General features: G+C 51.4%; 1 long non-coding RNA gene across 2 annotated transcripts; it reads right to left on the bottom strand.

The window, feature by feature from the left end:
* Nucleotides 1–1,960: 1,960 nt before the first annotated feature.
* On the bottom strand, nt 1,961–14,251 carry LOC136571054 (uncharacterized). Of its 2 annotated transcripts, XR_010785624.1 has the most exons (6): nt 13,859–14,251; nt 13,263–13,327; nt 12,580–12,643; nt 12,277–12,303; nt 4,346–4,421; nt 1,961–3,578 (listed from the first exon to the last, which is right to left on the bottom strand). It is a non-coding gene; the product is annotated as an uncharacterized lncRNA (long non-coding RNA). The 2 variants fall into 2 exon arrangements; XR_010785623.1 differs by lacking the exon at nt 13,859–14,251 and having other exon boundaries at nt 13,263–13,463.
* Nucleotides 14,252–16,141: the final 1,890 nt, after the last annotated feature.

Raw genomic sequence — 16,141 nt, 5'->3', positions numbered from 1 at the left:
ACGCCTTCAGAAAAAGCAGAATCAGCGCCACCTCCTAAGAGCCCTGCTGAGGAACCCCGCCCTCCTTGGGACACCCAATGCAGCAGAGCTCGAAAAACAAAGGGAAAAGTCAAGCTTGGAGTGGAAAAAGACAATAGAAATACAGCAGCCTTTCAAGAAAGCCTTCACACAGTAATAGTGGGACCCGGTCACATTTCTTCTTTCCTTGCTCTCTGGAATGACATCAATACGAAGTACAAAAGCCACACGAAACCCAAGGCAGAGCTGGGATTTTACACGTCTTCCTTTTGGCTCTCGGGATGACAAGCGCCTCTTCCGGGACTGCGACACGATTTGGGCGCTGGCAGAGAACGGAGGCAAAAGGTGCCAGAGAGCCCCTTCTATCGCCTTCAGCCCCTGCAGCTGTTCTGAGGGTTCCAGGGCACAGCTCGGTCCGTTCCTAGATCAAAACCTCACGGCAATATCTTCAGAACTACTACCCATCTCCAGTCGGAACCTTCTACATTCCTGGAAACAAATGAGTGCGTAGAGAGGGTTTCTCCCCAGCTGAGTTTAGAGACCAATTCCTATTCTTTAGCAATACCTAGAAAACCGAACGCCTTGCCAGGTTTTAGCATCCTACACCCACTCACCCCTCCCTGTGCATTTGGTGGCAGCTTTGGGTCCCTCTGGGGGACGGCACCCAGCGTGACCCCCGCCCCTCGCCCGCCCCCCACCTGCTCCTGCACCGCAGTGGGGCTCCCTCTCCTGGGCACCTTGGGGTGCCCCCAACGGCATCAGAGCCCCGAGTCTTCACCCCCCCCCCCTTTTCCTGACCCCCAAAGAAGGCTCAGAACGAATCCGACTGCCCTGGACAGCAGCGCAGCGCTTCCCCCAAGCCCTTCCCACACGTGCATGGCCCCAGCAAGGGATTCTGCTGCAACAAGAAAGCGGGGGCAGCCCCCAGAAGGCTTGACGTTCCTGCCCAGCCTCGCTGTCACGGGCCGGGGGCAGCGAGAGAGGGAGCGGCACAGACGGCGGGGACGGCCCGGCACAGGGCGGGGGCCGCTCTCAGCGCGATGCCGGCAAAGCCGCAGCTCCGGCGCTGTCGGCCGGGCTGCTTGAGCGGCACGGGGGGATCCGCCGAGAGCCTCCAGCCCCGCGCGGGGACTCCTGCAAGGGCCCAGGGCCGCCGGGCTCCGGCCCTCGGGCCTTTATTCTCCGGCAGCCCGAGCCCCGCGGCTGCGGGGCAAAGAAGGAAAGGGGGCACGGGAAGAGAGGAGCGAGAGCAGGGCATGAGAAAGGGCGGCGAGGGAGCTCGGGCTGCGCAGGAAAGCGGGACGGGAAGGGAAAGCCCGGGACGAGGGTACAGGGAGGCTGGGCAGAGGAAGGAGAGAGGGGGAACAGAAGGGAGTAGCGGGCTAGGGACAGGACAGGAAGGAGCCGGGTTTGTGGGGGGAGAGGGAATGGGGGAAAGGGAGCGAGAGAAGGCGAATACGGGGAGAAGGAAGGAGGGCTAGAGAGAGGGACAGGCGGGGAAGCCTCCCAGAGCCCCGGCTGCACCCCGAGCCCGGCCCGGCGCCTCGCCCTGCCCGGGATGCTGCGCTCGGCGGAGCTCGGCTCGCTCCGGAGACGCTCGGCTCGAGTCGGCTCTTGTCGCCTCAACTCGGCTCTTGGCGCCTGCATTCGCCTCTTCGGCAGAGCTCGGCTCGCTTCGGCCCAACTCCCAGCCGCTCTGTGCCTTCGGCGCGCCTCGGCTCCGCTCGCCCCGGTTCGCTCGAGGCCGTCAGGGTCGGCCGCTCTCGCCTTGCTTCGGCCGAGCTCGTGCGATTCCCCCGAAGGCGGCGTCGTTCGGTTGTGTTTTTAGAAATATCTTTCTCTATCGATTGTATCTTTCTATAGTTAGATTTATCTTTCTAGAATACTTCTATTAATCCAAATAAAAACCCCATCTCTAACCAAAAAAATACACGAAAACACCTTCTTTTAAACGGTATCGAAATATTTTTATACTTTGTATAGTTATACTCACATTTATATATATGGTTTCTTTTGATGCAATCTATTAATAATTATCTATAATATCTATAAAATTCTAGACATGTATTTAAAGTATTATTTATATTATGTATCGTATCTACTGCTGCAACTGATTTTTTCTTCTAGTTTTAAACTTTATCTGTACGTATTTATGATATATTTCTAGACTTAGATTTCTACCTTCATATTCTTTGTATTTATCATTTTTATCATCAAAACCCTGCCTACTGACAAGTAAAAAAAACCGCTTTCTTTAACGATTTAAAAAATATTTTTATATTTATAATTTTCCTATTTCTATTTATCATTTGCTCTCTAGTACGTGATAACATACCTGCTCCTGCACCGCAGTGGGGCTCCCTCTCCTGGGCACCTCGGGGTGCCCCCAACGGCATCAGAGCCCCGAGTCTTCACCCCCCCTTTTCCTCTAGTTAGAAACTACACTGGAACTTTTTTCTGGAAACAAAGACACGACCTAAATCCTCTCCCCATGTCCTAGACAGATAGATGTTCAGTTCTTAGTTGACTGGGCAGCAGTTTCTTCAATAGAACGAGAAACAGTATGGAAACGTTTTAGCTACAAGCAAATAGGCAAATCTGAACAAGGTCCTGGTGGCCAGCCGCTGCAGTTATTTTGAAGCAATTTTTTAAACAATCAAGTACTGATCCCACAAAAAATAAAGCAAAAAGCTGACTACTGGCTAAGAAAGAAGGAAAAATTAACTTTTGAAGACAACAACAACATTCCAAGGACACAGGCTTTTTTCCAATCTCATACCTTATTACTACCTCTCTTGGGAATTCTCATCGTGGATCCCAAAAGGAATAAATCCCTCAGCGTGTCCTAAAGCACCAAGGAGCTACCTACAAGTGAAGGTGGCTACTTTCAGTGCAGACACAGCTGATGACACAGCAGTAGCGCAGTTCTATGCTGCACAGGGATAATACTGTCTCCTCTTCTCCAGCAGCTGACTCTCTCCTGCCATGGTTTCTGTAAATGCATCAGAGCACGACCTTAAACACAAACAGGCAAGAAAACACCATCAGAAGTCTTGCATTAAGCACTACAAGAAGGGTTCCAAGCAGAGACCAACAGAATTTCAAGGAAGCAGTATGCAATTAAACCACCTCAGACTCGTTCAAGTATCCGGCAGGTAGATGGAACCAAAGTGGAACCATTCAGAAACGACAAAGAAAACCTCCCCAAGTATTTATACAGGAGTCCTTAACGTCAGAAATGGGATGACAGGTTATGTTCAGATAAGATGAATGTTTATTTGGATGTAGAAATAAACTTCTCTCATGGTCCTTTGCCAAAAAATAGAACCTACAAGTGAACACCTACACCTGCCTAAAAAGACCTAACGAGCCCCTGGCAGCCACCGGCATCAAAGCACAGGGGATATTTCTAATCCAGGCTAAGGAGAACAATATCACCTTTTGTTCTCTCCAGTTTGTTTCCTCTGCAGTCCTATTTGCTTCTTATGATTTTTACACTCTCTGTATCTTCTCGGGCAGCGCTGAGTCTGACGACCAGGATACGAGAGTCCTTCCCTGCCCTACGGAGAGAACCAGGAAAAAAAGTTAAAAAAAGAACAGGGCAGTTTGAAGTTAATACTTCCGACGAGAAGCAGCACCTGACAAACAGAGTGAACAAAGCCTGACACCTCCCTGGGGACAGAAGACTTACAAACTCTCCGGGATTTACAATCCCAGTAACCAAGCCCTTCAGCACAGCAGCCAAGTGTCCCATTAGGTGGTGCTGCACCAAAGAATGATCCGAGAGGTTCCAAAGAGTGAAACGCACGTTATTTTCCAAAGACGTAAAATCGTGCAAAATAACAAAACTACAATAGATCTAAACTACAGGGCAAGAGTACAAGTGTTAACTTGAGGAGCTGGAACCATCCAGGTAAGCAACTGCTAACTGGATCCTCAACAGAGTTTGAGGAACCCTCCAGGATACAGAAGGGTTTTCCCCAGAAATTACACAGGCCGAGTTTTGATAGAAGTACACTTGCCAGATGCTCAGAAACGTCACCCATCCTCCTCCGGGTGTCCTGAGAGAGCTGCGAATGGCTCTCACGTGGTTTGAGCTGGTTCTGTAAGGGCTCAGGGTGAATTTCACCAGATGCAACCAAACTGGGCAACACCCAGTGGGACAGAAGGAACCCAAAGCTTGTTTTACCCAAAGCTTGGGTAAGCAGAGCTCCAGCAAATACTGAGGAAACGGACAGAACAGGGTAACAAATAATAAACATACCTTTTTTTTTTTTTTTTTTTTTTCAGATGAGCAAAACAATTAAGGAGAAGGTGGAAAACTCACCATGACTGAACATTTCATCACCTGTAAGCTGACCATCCTTAGCATAGAGGATTCCAAATTTAAAATTCACCGATCCCTGGAAAATAAAACCAAATATTATTTGGTAAACAGTCAAACAGAAGACATAACAATTTGGGTCCTCTAATCTTTGCATACATCCTACACATCAGAACATACATTTTATACTATCTCCTACTACACTGTGGTGGTGCGTGGTGTAATGTTGTTTTAATTCAGTCTGGCTCGTCCTGAAAAGCTCCCCCTTTCTCCCTGGAAATCCCCAAGTTCTTATCGTTATTTGTCTATCACGTTTCCCCTCCCCTATCCATCAGATGTGTCTTGTTGTCCCCACCCCTGGCCTTTGTCCATCACTCGGCAGCCCTGCCTTTCCTTCTAGAACCTTCTCCCCAGGGTGTCAAGTGATTGGGCAAGGGCAGGGACCCCTCCCCAGTTTTTTGCTGATTTGTTAGCTTCATGTGTTCATCAAACTATGTATCAGTTTTTTCATACCCTCATTTGCTGTCGTGTTGCCCCTCCCAGGCCCTCCCCCTTCCCTTATAAGCTGTTACTTGCCCTCAGTTCGGGGCTCAGTCCTTCTCCCTCCACCCTGCTTTTTCTCCCCGACCGACCTTCCTCCAATAAACCTGCCTACCCCTCCCGAAGGCTGAGTCCCTCTTTCTTCGCCTGCGCCTCCCTGCGTTGCCGCCCTCCTCCGCTCTCGCTTGCGGACCCATAGGCGCGATAGGAGCTTCGGGCTCCTCAAGCGCCCCTCCGTTGCTGATCGGGGCTGGACGTGAGCCGGGCAAACTCTCCACCCCAGCACCGCAGCAGTTTGGCGCCCAACGCGTGGCGTGAAGACCCCTGCATCTGAGGCAGTCTGCGGATCCTGAACACCGTTCGGAGGACTGCATCTCGGAACAGGAGTCCCGCGACGCGCGGGTTGGATTGCTCTAATCCTTTGGGCGACTCACCGCTCTCCGTGTAGCACGCCCTCGTTTCGGGAGGTGCGGTGCTCCGGAGAGAAGAAGGCGACACCCTCTCAGCGCACCCTAAAGAGGCCGCCTTCGGCGCAGGCAGCTCCCGCTAGCAGCAGCCTTGGTTCGTCCCCCTGACGGGTGAGTCTCTTGGCTGTGTTGTACAGCCCACCACCTGACCTCACGGAAAACCTGGCATAGGCATCCCGGTCCTCTCCTCGGCCAGTGGGAGGGGGAGGTCAGGGTCAGTGGGGACCCCGTTTAGTTTTATTTTAGATTCCTTTTGATTTTCCTGTTGCTAGCGGTAGAGCGAGTGGCTGACCCCTGCGTATTCCATCTGCAGATATGGGTGCTAAACTGTCGGCCACTCAGAAAGGGGTCTTTTACCAAGTTGTGGGTACCCTGGGGGGTGGGAATTATAAGTTTAATAAGAGGGAAGTTAAAGGTTTAGTCCGCTGGCTGACCCATACCTACCCTGAATTGACTGCTGAGTCAGTCTTGGATCCCAGATTCCTGAAGCGGGTTCAATCCCGCCTTCAGAAAGAGATCCAAGCTGGCGGCAAATCTTTTCAGAGCTATTTCTGTTTAATATCCCTTTTGATTTCTGCCCTCGCTGTTAAACCCTCTTCCCGGACACAGCCAGCGGACCCCCAGTTATACCCCAGTTCTCCCCGTCCCCATGCACCTGCCCTTCGTTCCTCGCGCCCTCCCTCCCGAACCGAGTCCCTGCGGGGAGCAGCCCGCGACAGCCCCGCGCCAGGGAAACACCCGTCCCTAAGTTCCTCGCGGGCGACCCGGTCCCCGAGCCTCCGAAGGTCTGGCCAACCTCCGGAGGAGACTGTTCCTGCTCCCTCTTTCCACACCCCCTCGACCCCAGTTGTTAAACCCAAAGTTCGTTTCAGTTCTCCGCGGTCCTCTCGCCAAGATGGCGTCAAATCATCCCAAAATGGAGGGGACCGCGTGTTCAATCCTAAAAAACCCCCTTCTCCTTCCCAGAGTTCCCTCACTCCTTCCCGAGCCCCCCCCCAAATCCCTTCCCTTCCCCTCTCGCGAGATACTCCCACGCCCCCTCCCCTTCCCCCGCCCCCTTCTCCTCCCCTTCCTCCCCCGCCTTCACCCCCTGCAACTCCTCCCCCTTCCCCTCCTCTCCCACCACCCCCCGCCTCCGCAACGACGTCATGGGGCCCCTCCCATAAGGGGAGGCACTTTGCTGCAGAACCCTCCCTCCAGTTCCCACGCCGGGACCCTCCCTCCCCCGCTCCCGGTTCCCACGCCCTCCCTTCCGGTTCCCACGCTCTGGGGGCTAGCGGGGGGGGGGTCCCGAGCCGGGGACCGGAGCTGTCTGCAGTCCCATCAGCAGCCCCGGTCGTTTTTCATCCCGCGGGAGATGGGACAACCCTGGCTCAATGGGTCCCCTTCTCTCACTCATCCATGAAAGAGCTGTGCAAAGCACAGAAAGAGTTCGGGAGGGACTCCGAATATTTTCGGGGACTCCTTCAGGCCGTCCTGGCGGAGTCGGTCATTACACCTGCCGACCTCCGCCGAGTCTTCCGCTGCCTCCTCAATTCCACCGAGCAAGTGCTCTGGGAGGCAGCGTGGAGAAAGGAAGCCTTGAAGGTGCTCCCGTCCCTATGGGATTCCCCGAACTCCGGGATGAGTGTAGACGGAGAGGTCATTTCCATTGACCATATGCTTGGGATGGGGAACTGGAGTGACGGAGCAACTCAAGCCAGAGCCATACCTGTGGAGGTCCTGCAGCAAACTGCCCGGGCGGCTGAAAAGGCTTTCTTGGGGTTGCGAGCGGCCACACCCCAGGTCCCATATGCCAAGGTCCTGCAGGGTGCCGAGGAACCATTCCTCGAGTTTGTGGAGCGGCTCCGAAAGTCTATCAACTATCAAGTTGAGGGAGAGCACTTGCAGGCCGAGCTGTTAAAAGAGATGGCATTCCTCAATGCCAACTCAGCCTGCAAAGATGCGATCAACAGCCTCCCTCTGGAGCCAGCTCCCACCCTGCGGGACATGCTTTTGGTGTGTGGAAAAAAGGTATTAGTTCCATCAGGTACCGGACCATCACCTGCCGCAGCCGCCCGCATGAAGACACCTTTCCGTCCCGCCGCCGCCGCCGTCGAGGAGCCCCCATTCACCACCGACGTCTGTCCCACTACCGCGCAACCGCTGCCACCAATGTCGACCCCGGTGCCCAAGCCTCCAGCCACACCGTGTCATCTGTGTGGGAAGCTGGGGCACTGGATGCCCGCATGCCCCCTCAAACAGCAGTTTTATGAGTTTAAAAAGTCCGTACAGGGGACCCACGGGCAAACTGTTCAAAAAAACTAATTAAACAGCGCAGCGGCCCCCTGCGCCAGGACACAAATGCGGAGGCCTGTTCACACCATCCGTCCTGGCGGGAGAAGAGGGAGAACAGTGAAATAATGCCTCCAACTGGACTTGACTTTCATACCGGACTGACACAAACACCCATCAATAACTATGCTCTTTCATCCTGTGTTTCCTCCCGTAGGTTGCAGCTTGCGGAACCATTACATCTCCGTTCCGCCGGTTTTCACCACGTTGCTGTCCTCCCGGAGGGCCTAACAAACTGGGAACGTCAAAGCCACAGTCTCCTCGTCTTAGGCGACACAAAGGCGACCCCACCAGAAGTGAGTATTGTCCCGAGCCTGCTTCCCGCTGGCTCGGAACAAATCTCACTCATGCTGCACTGTGTCCACCCCCCGCTTTTCCTACCGAAGGGGCAAATAATAGCCCAATTCTTTATCGTGTCACCACCATATGTTGTTTCCGCTTTACCACCTCCGGAACTTCGGTCAGCAACCCAGGCTACAGACATACCTACAGTAGCCTGGGCTCAAACTCTTGGGCATGAAAAGCCCAAACTTATTTGTAAATTAAAAAAGGGGGGAGAGCAAGTCGCACTACGCGGCTTGCTGGACACAGGGGCAGACGTCACGGTTATTCCCTCTCGGGATTGGCCGTCGCGTTGGGAATTGCAAAGCGTCCCTGGCCACATCAGAGGTGTAGGAGGGCTTCAATTGGCGAAGCAATCGAAAGGCATCGTACAAATTACGGGGCCCGACGGACAATTGGCTTCTGTTCGTCCGTTTGTATTAGATTATACGGAACCCCTGTGGGGGAGGGATCTCTTGGCCCAGTGGGGAGCCCGAATTGACTTACCAGTGACTCCCCAGGTTTTTCGGGCAGCGACCACTGCTGAGCGCCCCACCTGGAAGCTGGATTGGCTTTCAGATGAACCAGTACAGGTGGCGCAGTGGCCGCTAAACAAACAAAAATTAGCGGCGCTCAACGAGCTCGTGCAGGAACAACTACAGAAAGGGCATTTAGTAGAGTCCATGTCGCCTTGGAACTCTCCCATCTTTGTCATCAAAAAGCCCAACAAAGACAAATGGCGACTCCTGCATGACCTCCGTCGAATTAACGCAGTCATTAAAGATATGGGACCCCTCCAACCAGGGATGCCGTCCCCTGCGATGCTCCCTAAAGATTGGAATTTGGCAGTTGTTGACATAAAAGATTGTTTTTTCCAAATTCCTCTACACCCTGATGATGCGCCGCGCTTCGCCTTCACGGTTCCATCTATTAACCGTGAAGCCCCAGGCAAGCGCTACCATTGGACCGTATTGCCACAAGGCTTGAAGTGCAGCCCGGTGATCTGCCAATGGTACATCGCTTCCCTGCTGACCCCTGTTCGTGCAGCTGTGGAGTCAGCCGTCATCCATCATTATATGGATGACATTTTGATTTGTGCGCCAGACGACGACCTGTTGGCTCATGCGCTTGACCTGACAACCGCTGCGTTGGTTGCTGCAGGGTTTGAGCTGGCGCAAGAAAAGATTCAAAGGATGCCGCCCTGGCGGTACCTTGGCCTTGAAATTACCAAGCGGACCATTGTTCCGCAAAAATTGGCAATAAAAAGCAATATTCGAAGCCTAGCAGATGCCCACCAACTGTGTGGTTCTTTAAATTGGGTGAGACCTTGGTTAGGTATTCCCACCGAAGACCTAACCCCTCTCTTCAATTTGTTGAAGGGGGGAGAGGAGCTGAGTTCTCCTAGGACCCTCACCCCGGAGGCCAAAACCGCTCTGGAGAAAATTCAGAGTTTAATCTCGGCCAGGCAGGCCCACCGGTACCAACCGGGTCTGCCATTCCGTTTTATTGTTCTGGGGAAACTGCCACACCTTCACGGCATGCTCTTCCAGTGGGACGGAGTCATCGGGAAGAGCAAGGACCGCGGGGCGAAGGACCCCCTCTTGATCATAGAGTGGGTATTCCTGAGCCACCACAGGTCCAAGAGAATGACATCGCCACTGGAGTTGGTGGCTGACCTGATCCGGAAAGCGAGATCACGGATCAGGGAGCTGGCAGGTGAGGACTTGACATGCATTCATCTTCCCATTAAATTCGGCACGGGCCACCTCAAATTAACAATGTTTGAGAACGTCCTTCAAACGAACGAACTTTTGCAATTAGCTCTGGACAGCTACACGGGCCAAATTACGATAGATCGGCCGGCCCACAAATTGTTTAATCAAGAATTTATTTTTACCATCAAGTCAGTACAGAGCAAGAGACCCCTCGATGCCCTGACCGTTTTCACTGACGCGTCTGGAGCATCCCACAAGTCAGTGATGACTTGGCGGGACCCTCAAACTCAGCGGTGGGAGGCAGACATCTCTGTGGTAGAAGGATCGCCACAAGTGGCTGAGTTAGATGCAGTCGTCCGGGCTTTTGAGAGGTTCTCTGAGCCCTTCAATTTGGTAACTGATTCGGCATATGTAGCCGGTGTAGTGTCCAGAGCGGAGGGAGCAATCCTCCAGGACATCTCGAACGTTCGCCTCTTCGAGCTACTCTCCAAACTTGTAAATTTAGTCTCCCACCGAGAGCAGCCCTTCTACGTAATGCACGTTAGGTCACACACCGATTTGCCGGGGTTCATTGCGGAGGGCAACAGGCGCGCTGATGCCCTTGCCGCTCCTGTTCAGGTGGCCCCGCTCCCTGATCGCTTCGGTCAGGCCAAACTAAGCCACCAGCTGTTCCACCAAAACGCGCCTGGCCTTGTTCGCCAGTTCAATCTGACGCGCGAACAGGCCAAAGCTATCGTGGCGACATGTCCCCAGTGCCAGTCCCACCAGCTTCCATCATTGGGCCTGGGGGCAAATCCTAGAGGACTTTCGAGCTGTGAAGTGTGGCAAACAGATGTCACTCATGTTCCCTCCTTTGGCCGGTTGAGCTTTGTTCATGTCTCGATAGACACCTTCTCCGGCGCGGTATTCGCCTCCGCCCACACGGGGGAAAGAGCAGCGGATGTCGAAAAACACCTACTTCAGGCATTCGCTGTTCTGGGCATCCCTAGGCTGCTCAAAACTGATAATGGGCCTGCGTACAAGTCCAGGGAACTGCGTCAGTTCCTGCAGCAATGGGGAATAGAACATCGAACAGGCATCCCCTATTCCCCGACAGGCCAAGCCATGGTAGAGAGGGCTCACCAAAGCCTTAAGAAAACTTTAGAACACCAGAAATCCACCCTAAAGGTAGAGCCCCCTCACATCAGACTCTCAAGGGCGATGTTCACCTTGAATTTTTTGAACTGCTCCTTTGAGAGTCTGAATCCGCCCATGGTTAGACACTTCGGGAACCACAACGCGCTGCAACCTACAGCCAAGCCTCCGGTCCTCATTAAGGACCCGGAGACTTGGCAGACCCAAGGACCCTTTGACTTGGTGACCTGGGGGAGAGGGTACGCTTGCGTCCTCACTCCTTCTGGTCCCAAGTGGGTGCCCTCAAAATGGGTTCGGCCTTTTGTGCCCAGGGAAGCGAAACACCGGACGAAAGAGCAACAAGTCCGTGTCGCCAGTTGGAGGCGCCGAAGAAAGCCCCCTGACCCCCTTCTTCCGCCTATCTGTTTTTTATTCAGTGATGAGCCAGAACCATTCGAATATTTAGTTCACGTTTCTTAAAACCCAGTTCTCCTTCCCTGATACTGTCCCTTTTTAGTTTTTAAGTTAGTCCCCCCCATCCCCCCTTTCCTTTTTGTTTGTTTGCGAAAGGGGGAGATGTGGTGGTGCGTGGTGTAATGTTGTTTTAATTCAGTCTGGCTCGTCCTGAAAAGCTCCCCCTTTCTCCCTGGAAATCCCCAAGTTCTTATCGTTATTTGTCTATCACGTTTCCCCTCCCCTATCCATCAGATGTGTCTTGTTGTCCCCACCCCTGGCCTTTGTCCATCACTCGGCAGCCCTGCCTTTCCTTCTAGAACCTTCTCCCCAGGGTGTCAAGTGATTGGGCAAGGGCAGGGACCCCTCCCCAGTTTTTTGCTGATTTGTTAGCTTCATGTGTTCATCAAACTATGTATCAGTTTTTTCATACCCTCATTTGCTGTCGTGTTGCCCCTCCCAGGCCCTCCCCCTTCCCTTATAAGCTGTTACTTGCCCTCAGTTCGGGGCTCAGTCCTTCTCCCTCCACCCTGCTTTTTCTCCCCGACCGACCTTCCTCCAATAAACCTGCCTACCCCTCCCGAAGGCTGAGTCCCTCTTTCTTCGCCTGCGCCTCCCTGCGTTGCCGCCCTCCTCCGCTCTCGCTTGCGGACCCATAGGCGCGATAGGAGCTTCGGGCTCCTCAAGCGCCCCTCCGTTGCTGATCGGGGCTGGACGTGAGCCGGGCAAACTCTCCACCCCAGCACCGCAGCACTACACGATAATTTACCTTTAAACTTTGATAGTATAGCATAAAACCATTAACTTAGATGGGTGATCAATTATTATTAAGTTGGTGCTTCAAGTTATTTTTGCTGTCAGGTTCAAAAAAACATTACTTCTTTTTACTGTAACGAGCAATTGATTTAGAAGTCATCAAAAGCCCATCAAAATACAAAGCTGTACTCACCGGACGGGTCTGTGAGCAAGAAGTAGTTAGGCTTGTACTCACCTCTTGCCCTTCAACAACCAATAAATCCTGTCAACAAAAACAGCATCTTTAGCCCCCTCCTATTAAAGATTCTACAAGGATGATGGTTTTATTTGTGTTTAGAAGTTTGGATTTGAAATGGCCAGTTCAATGGATAAAGAGACAGTTTAAGTAGTATTCGATTATTATTATTATTATTATTATTATTATTATTATTATTATTAGCTACTGGAAGAAACAAACCAGTAGTATCTATACTTAATTACTTCTATTTCCAGGAAATCATAAAGAAAAAGAACCAAACAAAAAAAAGTCACTTCCTACCTTTTGTATCTCAGGATGAAAAATGTCTCTTGGGCTCTTCTCCAGTTTCTCCAGACTCCTGGCACTGAAATGCAAATGAACGAGTGCTTTAGAGGAGGGCAAGTGCACATTCCAACCCCGAACCACCAACCGATTGCAGTTACAGCGCTTACAAAATGAATCGTTCCCAGAGCCTCTGGGAAATGGAACGGTTGGTGCAACTGCCATTTCTTCCCCAAAATACTAACTTCCAACACTTCCTAAACTTAGTTTGCATTTTAAAAACAGAAATTAGGGAGACTCAGGGTGGAGATCAGGTTGAAATTGATTTCCTTCTAAAGCACAGGGCTCTGTTCCATCACCCTTCACTTTGGCTCCACACAGAATCACGGGGAGCATTTTAGGAGGGCCCAAGAACCAATTCTATTTCTCTCTTTTTTCTAGTTCTCTCTCTTCCTAAATCATTCAAGGCAAGTCAAATGAAAAAGGACAAGTTCAGCATCAAATTCACACTTTTTCCCTTTGTCTGCTCAAGAACAGGCTTTTAAACCACTTCTTGCTGCCTTCAACGATTAAGACTTGCAAAACAGTTTCGCAAGTTTGATAGGTTTATCATAAAAACCACAGAACGCAAGCTCTGAATTACAGGAAAAGGTACACAGGCAAATATCTCAGCTGATGGTGGCTTATTTGTAAACACATACCTTAACGGAGATTGCACTGAGAATGTTTCAGTGGGACTCTAAGGGAAAAGTATTTTCTGAGTACCCTGTAAACAAGAAAAGCTAGGATATATTACAGGACATACCCACTTGTTCTGCATATTCAAATAGGACTATCAATAAAAACATTTAAGAAGGAAGAAAACCAAGGTAATTTTACTCAGCTATATTTGCTGCCGATTTAGAGAAAAAAAAAAAAAAAGTCACGGGTGCTGCAAAGAAAAAAAAAAAAGTGAACCAGAAACGCCTACAGTAGAACTTTAAAACAATTGCTTGGATAAAAGCATAAAAGCAGCTCATGGAACATGAAGTAGAAAAAAAGCGAAACCAGTATCAGACCTGCCTATTTTCTTACCATTGCACAAGAAAAATCTGACAAGCGGTATAAAGTCACTGCCTAAAACCGATCCTAGGATATAACCAAGAACAATTGAGGCATTTGCTAATCTAAACGGAAACCTTTTCCGGACCCTACTGTCAAATCACACGTTTTGTCTTGCAGCAGCTCGAGGCTGGAGAGCATTTCCCCTGGGGGTCGGGAGGGTAGGGGCACAAGGGGCTGAGTTTGCGGATCGCACCTGTGCCAGCAGAAGGATCCAGCCCGCGCGCTCCTTGCGCTCGCCATTCTCCGGGCCATCGCTGTGTTTTACTGCTCAGCGATGCCGCTCCATCTGTTTGCGTGGAAGAAAGAGCCACGAGCACTGAGGCACTCAGCAGCCGTGTCATTCCAGCCGCTCGTCCGCCCCCGCCCGCAGCAGCGGCAGCAGCCCGAGGGACACGGCTGCAGCTCGGCGGCTCCCGCGCCTCCGCCAGCCGCCGCACAGTGACCGCGGCAGCGCCCGGCGCCGCTCGCCCGGGGCGGCTCCTGCAGCTCCCGGCCCGCGGCAGCAAAGCACCGCCTGGCGCTCCGCCATCGGCGGGCGGCAGCGCGCCCCGCCCGAGCTGAGCCCCCGCCACCGGGACCGCTGAGCGAGGCCGAGGCACCGGGCGGACGCCCCTTCCGCGCCGCTTGGCTCCGTGCGGGCGGCCGGCCGGAGGCTTCGCCCCTCCAGCGTCGCTGCCGCGGCTCCGTCCCGCGCGGGAGAGGCGCCGGGAGCTCCCCGCGCCCAGCCCGCGCCCAGCCCGCTCCCCCGGCGCGCGGCCGCCTCGGCCCGCCAGCCATTCATATGGCGCGTCGGCCGTTGCGTCAGACGCCGCGCTTTACGGCCGCAGGGCCTGCCGGGAGTTGTAGTCTCGGACTGACAGCCACCGCTCCGTTTTCCGCCACCGGGACCTGCGGTCCCGCCGGGGGATCAAACGGCTCCTTCGCTCCTGGGCGCGGAAGCACCTTAGGCAGCACCGCCCCTCCCGAATGTCCTTTCTTTTCCACTCCAACTCTTTTTTCTTTTTTTCACCCCCTTTTCCACTTTCGCTCTTTCTTTTTCACTCTCACCCTTTTCCTTTTTCATTTTTTTTTCTTCCTTTCTCTTCCTTCTATTTTTTTTTCTTCCTTTCCTTTTTCCTTTTCTTTCTTTCAGTCTGTCTTTCTCTCTCTCGTTCTTTCTTTCTCTGTCTCTCTTCTTTCTTTCTTTCTTTCTTTCTTTCTTTCTTTCTTTCTTTCTGTCTGTCTTTCTCTATTTCTTTCTCTCTCTCTTTCTTTCTTTCTCTGGCTCTCTTCCTGTCTCTCTCTTTCTTTCTTTCTGTCTTTTTCTATTTCTTTCTCTCTCTCTTTCTTTCTTTCTCTGGCTCTCTTCCTGTCTCTCTCTTTCTTTCTTTCTGTCTGTCTTTCTCTATTTCTTTCTTTCTCTGTCTCTCTTCCTGTCTCTCTCTTTCTTTCTTTCTGTCTGTCTTTCTCTATTTCTTTCTTTCTCTGTCTCTCTTCCTGTCTCTCTCTTTCTTTCTTTCTGTCTGTCTTTCTCTATTTCTTTCTTTCTCTGTCTCTCTTCCTGTCTCTCTCTTTCTTTCTTTCTGTCTGTCTTTCTCTATTTCTTTCTCTCTCTCTTTCTTTCTGTCTGTCTTTCTCTATTTCTTTCTCTCTCTCTTTCTTTCTTTCTCTGGCTCTCTTCCTGTCTCTCTCTATCTCTTTCTCTCTGTCTTTCTTTCTTTCTCTCGCTCTCTTCCTGTCTCTCTTTCTTTCTCTCTGTCTTTCTCTATCTCTTTCTCTCTGTCTCTCTTTCTTTCTCTCTTTCTCTCATTCTGTCTCTCTTTCTTTCTCTCTGTCTTTCTCTCTGTCTTTCTCTCTGTCTCTCTTTCTTTCTCTCTTTCTCTCATTCTGTCTCTCTTTCTTTCTCTCTGTCTTTCTCTATCTCTTTCTCTCTGTCTCTCTTTCTTTCTCTCTTTCTCTCATTCTGTCTCTCTTTCTTTCTCTCTGTCTTTCTCTATCTCTTTCTCTCTGTCTCTCTTTCTTTCTCTCTTTCTCTCATTCTGTCTCTCTTTCTTTCTCTCTGTCTTTCTGTCTTTCTCTCTGTCTCTCTTTCTTTCTCTCTTTCTCTCATTCTGTCTCTCTTTCTTTCTCTCTGTCTTTCTGTCTTTCTCTCTGTCTCTCTTTCTTTCTCTCTTTCTCTCATTCTGTCTCTCTTTCTTTCTCTCTGTCTTTCTGTCTTTCTCTCTGTCTCTCTTTCTTTCTCTCTTTCTCTCATTCTGTCTCTCTTTCTTTCTCTCTGTCTTTCTGTCTTTCTCTCTGTCTCTCTTTCTTTCTCTCTTTCTCTCATTCTGTCTCTCTTTCTTTCTCTCTGTCTTTCTGTCTTTCTCTCTGTCTCTCTTTCTTTCTCTCTTTCTCTCATTCTGTCTCTCTTTCTTTCTCTCTGTCTTTCTGTCTTTCTCTCTGTCTCTCTTTCTTTCTCTCTTTCTCTCATTCTGTCTCTCTTTCTTTCTCTCTGTCT

The sequence above is a fragment of the Molothrus aeneus genome, unplaced genomic scaffold, assembly GCF_037042795.1.
Source record: "Molothrus aeneus isolate 106 unplaced genomic scaffold, BPBGC_Maene_1.0 scaffold_58, whole genome shotgun sequence".
NCBI classification, from domain to species: domain Eukaryota; kingdom Metazoa; phylum Chordata; class Aves; order Passeriformes; family Icteridae; genus Molothrus; species Molothrus aeneus.
This window is presented reverse-complemented; position numbering and strand designations above follow the sequence as displayed.